The following is a 6,602-nucleotide window of genomic DNA, read 5'->3' as shown; positions in this document are numbered from 1 at the left end:
GATAAATTATGAGCAGATACAACGAGGTTGGTTTAGCACAGCGTCACAAAATATGCAGCGAAATTCCACCGGGGCGAACTGCTTTGTTGCATCTATTTGCTTTATTAGTTTTTCAATGCCACTTATGCTAAGATCGAACGGGTTCATTGGGGGATACATTACTGGCGTAGGATGAAGAAGTGTGGCGCCATCGGCAATCTGGCGCCGCCGTCGAGGGGAGCCGCGCTTCAGCGAGCGTTTCGTCATGTGCCGGGCAGACACGTTCCACTTGTCCTTGGCATGGGTCATGAAGAGGCTGTAAAGTTGCCTCTCTCTGCAAAACAGCAACAATATTACTCTAAAAGATTAATCAGATTTGTTTTTGTTAATATAAAAATGAAGCTTCGATTATTGACTATGAAGCTTCGACTATAGTGATTATTTCGAAGCTTCGAAAGAAAACAAATGTTACCATTTTTGTTAGCTTAGGTGAGGAACGTCGCTAGCTGCAATGGCGGCGCCGATGACGGCCCACGATGTCAGCGCCAGATTCCGTCTAGTATATATTAGTATGAAACTCTGTGGGTTATCTAGGATGCCGCAACACTCCGTAAGGCACTTATGGATAGCCCAGGCGTCCCGACCTTCTGAATGAAGTGATTGAACCTTGCGGTGTAATTAGAACGCAGTACACTCAGCAGTATTATTGTGGTTATACCGCGACTAGGCTTGCGATCTCGGAAAAATAAAGCAGTACCGCTACACAAATACTTCAACGCAATCAATATTTACTGCGGCACGATTTCTGAACGCCTTTCAAAACAACACTGCCACGGTCATGCGCACATGTATAGCATTGTACAGGTTTAGTTGAGCGCACGCAGCAGCTCTGCGCACTCAAGCAACTTGCGGTGGCGCGAGAGCGCATGCGCAGTACGTAAGCGGCAGCCGCGCTCTTTGCTTGCGCCCGCAAGTTTTGGATTGTTGTGTTGCTGGTTTTGCGGGCTTTGCGGGCCGGGCGCGAGGCCTCTCCCATCCTCTTTCCGGTCGCTCTCGCACGTGAACGAAAAGAACAAAGGAAAGGCGTCTCCCCACAAGCTGGTTTACGGCTTCTTATGGCTAGGTTTACGTCTGGCGCTGGCGACAACCACATGTTTCGTTCACCAATCTGGCGTTCAGTGGCGCTGCATGACACACAAAGCGCGCATTTCGGCGCTACTGGTTTATCCACGCACCAACTTCTGCGTGCGGTCAACTAAAAATGTATATTAACGAAGACTTTGCAGAAAGTGCTTAATGGCTGCCTCGGGACCACTGGATACGCTTATCACCGAGCTACGAACACTGTGTCCGTGTGGGTTACATCTCTGAACGCAGTGGTCCAGTTGTGCTCATTGCAGCACATTGCCCTATGTGCCGACACAATACTTACAGTTCAAGCGTACCTGGTGTCACGCGCTGACATCAGCCACTATATCACCTCGGGTGTGGATCCCGGGGAGGATCCGGGCTACCTTCGTGACAACATAAGGTGTGACACCCCAGAAGTGCTTCTTGTGAGCTATATATATTGGAGCCAACTGCACCTTCCTCTTGACGCTACGGGGCCCGCTGGAACCTCCCAACCGGCTTTTCTACAATGGTTGTGTCCTCCGGCCCCGTCCTTTCCAAGCCGGGTTACTGCACTGCCACCCTTGTTTTCGCCGTGGTCACATGAGCACTTCCTGTTTTTTCCCAACACCGGATTCTAATGAAGACAAAACGGCTTCCCCTCAACAGCCAAAGTGTAAGTGCGGTCTCTGTAGTTTTAATGACCATGATATCACAGATAAAGGCTGCCCCACGATAGAAAGGCAATGTGTGCGAGGCGCCGCGCATGGCGTGCTCGTGCCGAGCCAGACCAAATCTTAACGTTCAACCATTTCGACTGTTTGGTGGAAGATGAGGACGCCATGGAGGAGGAGGAAGCCACGGAGTCTCCCTCGCAGCCACCATATCGAGACGTTACCCGTGGTTTGCGCCGTCGTCGGCAAGTTGCTTCTGAGCCACCATTGTCTTCTGTGGAGGACGACCTTGTGGCCCTAGATGAAAAGCTGGCATCGCTGCATGGGGAAATTAACGAACTCACTAAGCGGCGGCCTCAACTAGCACGCCGCCAGCAGAACTTGCCTCAATCGTCTCATGACCTATCACGCCCGCCTCGTCTTTTCTCCAAGCCTCATCAGCAGGCCAGGTCTACGACTGGACTTGCCTCAACGGCAGGCTCTTCTGCCATGTCCAACAAACAGCTTCTCCAGTTTGTGGTGGACCAGCTGCAGACATTGGTTTCTGTACTTGCGGCACAACTTTACTAACCAGTCCGCTACCATGCCTGAACAACAACAGTACATTGTACAGTGGAACACACTAAACTTTTTTACGCCCTTTTGGCTAAAAAAGGTGTAAAATAATTGAAAAAAGGGTGTTGGGAGGCCCTTACACCCTTTTTCTTGAATCTCAACACCCTTTTTCATAGCTTTCCACCCTTTTTGCATGAAAAAAAGGGTGTTGACCAACCTCAACACCCTTTTTTTGGAAGGGTGTTGAAAGGGCGAGGAAAAGGTGTTCAGCTGTTCATTGATTGATGCCATGGATGCAATATAATTTAAAAAGACATCCCATTGTACCATCCTCAACTCCGTCAAAAATGTTCAAAAGCAAAAAAAAACCTCATTTGCAATGATCGCTTGTTTCCACATATAGGGTGCACCTCAGGGCCAAAGTTTGGCACGTGAAACCTTAATTTGACCTTTTAAAATAAAAAAGACACACCAAACCTTCTTTCATTACGACTCGTATTTAATGCAGGTAAAGCTGTAACTTCTATGCACGACAGTGCACAGTAACAGAAACAAAGGAGACACTCACAGGAATTTTTATGACAGTGTTTAGAAGAGCGCAGAAACATTCAATGATAGGAAGAAAATGTTTCTTTAATATGCTCTATGCAAGTGGACAGCCTGTATTGGTAGATGGAATGACCAAGGCCATTATATATATTTAGTAGATGGCACAAAGTCGCAAGAATTACCTTACACAAGTAAATGTACAGCAATATGTGTCAGTTGTAAAATTATACCATGAACAATAATTGTGCAAATAAAAGGCAAAATATTTACAAGTAAAAAAATGCCCAAACTCCCCAGTAAAAACTGTTCAATAAATGCCTGTGCTTCACTGCTACACACGTGGGAACACAAAGCAGTCTCATGCCAAAGTAGGACGGTCCTAAGGCCTCTCAATAAATACTTCCGTGAGATTCCATCAATTCCTATGAAAAACTCTATACCAAGAATTCTATACGTATTATTAAAATTTGCTTCACTACAATGAACCAGTTTTTTTTACAGAGGAGACATTTCTTTGTGGAAAAATAAATAGTTTTCTATCAAAATATGAAGGCCTTACTTAAGACCCCATGTATGTCACTACAAAGTGACAAACAAGCCCCCTAAAGGTCTTACATAAGAAGGCCCCATGAAGTGCTACCCAGCAAGCTCCCTAGAGTCGGCTTTACAACTAGACACAAGTGCACTGCTGGAAAGGCAGTTCAAAAAAACTGGTTTTTTATGAAAATATGAAGGCTTTTCATTGGACCCCTTGTATAACCATGAAGTACATAACACCAAGCCCATTAGAGTTGGCTTCACTATATACACAAACGCATTGCTGGAAAGACTTTTTAAGAGGATGAGACGTCATTCATATCAATGTAGAAAGACTGCAGGGCCCTATAGCATTTTTCATGCTGGAAAAGTATGATACACCAAGCGTCACAGACGCAAAGACAAGTTTCCTTACTCAGTCTACACAAAAATGCTTAGGCAGTTTAAAACAATGCACGTCAGCACCAACATGGTCAGAGTCACAATTCAGTTATTGCAATGCTTGTCAGCAAATGTGAATATACAATAATTACAGCAAGGAATGACGTGGGCTGATAAAAGAGTACCCTCTATGTTGGTGCACATACAGGGGTTCTACCTCACACCTTGAAAGTGAAGTCAAGATTTTTTGTTTATTAGTCACACTTACTACATACGCATGGAAGTGCTCATCAAAACGAATAGTTTAGAGCAGTTTAGCAAGAACAAGGAGTGTTGAGTGGACATAAAATATATCACACACCTGCAGAAACTCTGGATGAGCATCTTCGGGAATACTGTGCACAAGGACACTCCCAACCTTATACACTCTACCATCTGCACTTACAGACTTAACAGTGAAAGAAGTAGTTTCATTAAAGTTGTTCTCAATAATGAACTCCTTCACAGTGTCGGGCAGATGTTCAAAGCGGATTGGCCGACATCCAGTTGTCAAAACATCTTTCTGGTCCCCAGCAATGAAACAAAATCTCTGATAAAACTGATGTCTCATTGAGAAGCTGTGGGTCAGGTTCTTAAAGTTGCGTATCTTACGAGAAAGGTCTTTAAAATATTGGTGCTTAGCCTCAAAGCGCATTGCCCAAAGGTCAACCAAAGGTCCGAACTTCTGAATGCAGGATGCATAATGGATGAGGTAATGCATTTTGCAGGGATAAGAGACATTTGGAAAAAGAGAGTGAAAATCCTGTAGAAAAAATGTGATCTTGCGCTGCAAATATGCAATCTGCGTTACCGGAATATTGTGACACAAGAGAATGTCCCAAATGTTCCTAAGAAGCAAGTAAAGGTGCCAAGTTTTGTTTTCTGATGGGATGGTGTCACCAACAAAAAACGACAGGTGGCGGAATAAGCAAAAGACCTGAGAAGCTGATTGCTTCATTTTTGCATTGCCATGTAGAAACTCAGGAGTTATAGCTTCGGGCCTATTTTTCGCATCACACTGATCATAATTCCAGTCAAGGATGCTCCTGTTCAAGTCCTTCAGGGAAAAAAAACCTTGGGAAATTAGAGAACCAATGATGTGCTTGAGCGCGAAAGGCAAAATACCCTCATGGATATCATGCATTACATCAGGCGGGAAATGTTCCGTTGGTTCAAATCCTTGTGATGTGATAGCACAAGGAGCTTTGACTCCATACAAAGAAGCTGTTGGCAGCCCTGCATTCAACATGTTTATATGGTGCTGATGCCCTGCAGGTGTACGCTGCAAAAAGTCACTTTCTTAAAGTTTATGCTTTATCTCATGGAGCACAGCCATGCAAAACCTACAGATTCTTCCATGGTTGAATCGACACTGAAAGCCTCCAACCCTGTGGCTTGAGAGGTTGTCACCAGTCATGACAAAAATGGAGCCCTTCATGACCTGCCCATTTGCAATTATGCCATCATTCTCAAGTTCCCTTATGTCCTGAAGCAGGGGCTCAAGAATCTTAGGTAGGCCATAGGTAGACACATGCTTATCCTTCACCAGAAGTACCAAATAAATGCCTGGTAGGGTTGAGCGGAATTGTGCACTAAAATTCAGCACAGAAAAATATACTGCAGTCATCTTGTGTTTGCCGCGCTTGCTTCCCAGGGGATTGCAAACATCGAACTCGTCGCTATAGAGCTGCAAACAGACGCGACTAGTGTCACCTTGGAAGTAAGCATGCCCTGCAAATGCAGTTCCATCAAACACAGAGCATAGGTACCCATCTTTCTTCTTTATGGAAGAATTAAATTCTGCCGAGCAAGCTGAATTTTCAAGGATAAATTTCAGCATACGACAGAGCGGCACGTAAGTCATCAGGTCAGACTTTCCATTAGAGTTAACTCCTAGCACTATTGTTTGTGGCTCAATGAGTGGAAGATGGGTCTTTCAAAAGGCGTTTCGGCCACGTTTAGTGAGTAGCTGGTCCAGTTTGAGATCGCACAAAAGCTCTTTCACGTTTGCCGACATTTCAGCATAATCCTGAAGCCGCTGGTATTCAAAAAGATTTTTTACATACAGAATCACGTCATTGGCGATTTCATGCACAGTTGACTCAGGAAGCCGTTTTTGCTCCTTCCACTTTAGAAGCAACAATGCTAGCTGTTTCACATAGTCGCCTGAAGTAGGCTCCTCTGCTCTTTCAGCTTCGGAAGCCTGTTCTTGTGTGTCATCTGCACTGAAGGCAAGATCACTAACGCCCATGTCACTTTGAGAGGCAGCAACATCAACTGGAGCAGCCTCATCCCACACAGCACTTGCTTGGTCTTCCTCACCAGGCGATGCCTTGTCCTCAGCAAGTAACTCCGCATGCTTCCTGTAGATGTGCTTCTTGTATGATGGGAAGATGCGAAATGATTGCATACATCCACTTAGGCCACACACCCAGTGGCCTTCATGCCCATGAGCAGTGTGGAGGTGCCGAAACAGGGACTTCAAAGAGAATGTATGCCTCGCACACCTGGGGCAGCGAAAGTAGCGGACACCTGGCATCTGCAAAGAAAACACATCTAATCGAGCCTCCGTCTTTATCATTGCCGCCATATCTCTTCAAGAAACCACAACAAAACGCAGCACAACAAATACAACAAACATAAGTACACTAAATTTTCTTCGAGAAAGTAGCAGTGATTTTTTTTAATATTCTACAAGACATTTAACAAAAATAACATGCTATGATGAACAAAAATAACGGATACACTTTGGGGGTGATACTACACTCCTACACTGCT

The 6,602-nt window shown here is 44.9% G+C and overlaps 1 pseudogene; it reads right to left on the bottom strand.

Annotated features, from left to right (window-relative positions):
* Positions 1-2,661: 2,661 nt before the first annotated feature.
* Positions 2,662-6,401, bottom strand: LOC144173623 (uncharacterized; annotated as a pseudogene).
* Between the last annotated feature and the right edge of the window lie 201 nt (positions 6,402-6,602).

This window comes from Haemaphysalis longicornis, unplaced genomic scaffold, assembly GCF_048455015.1.
Source record: "Haemaphysalis longicornis isolate Haplotype H1 unplaced genomic scaffold, Haemaphysalis longicornis Haplotype H1 scaffold_3, whole genome shotgun sequence".
In the NCBI taxonomy this organism is placed as follows: Eukaryota; Metazoa; Arthropoda; class Arachnida; order Ixodida; family Ixodidae; genus Haemaphysalis; species Haemaphysalis longicornis.
The sequence above is the reverse complement of the archived record's forward strand: the minus strand, read 5'-3'. Positions and strand labels throughout refer to the sequence as shown.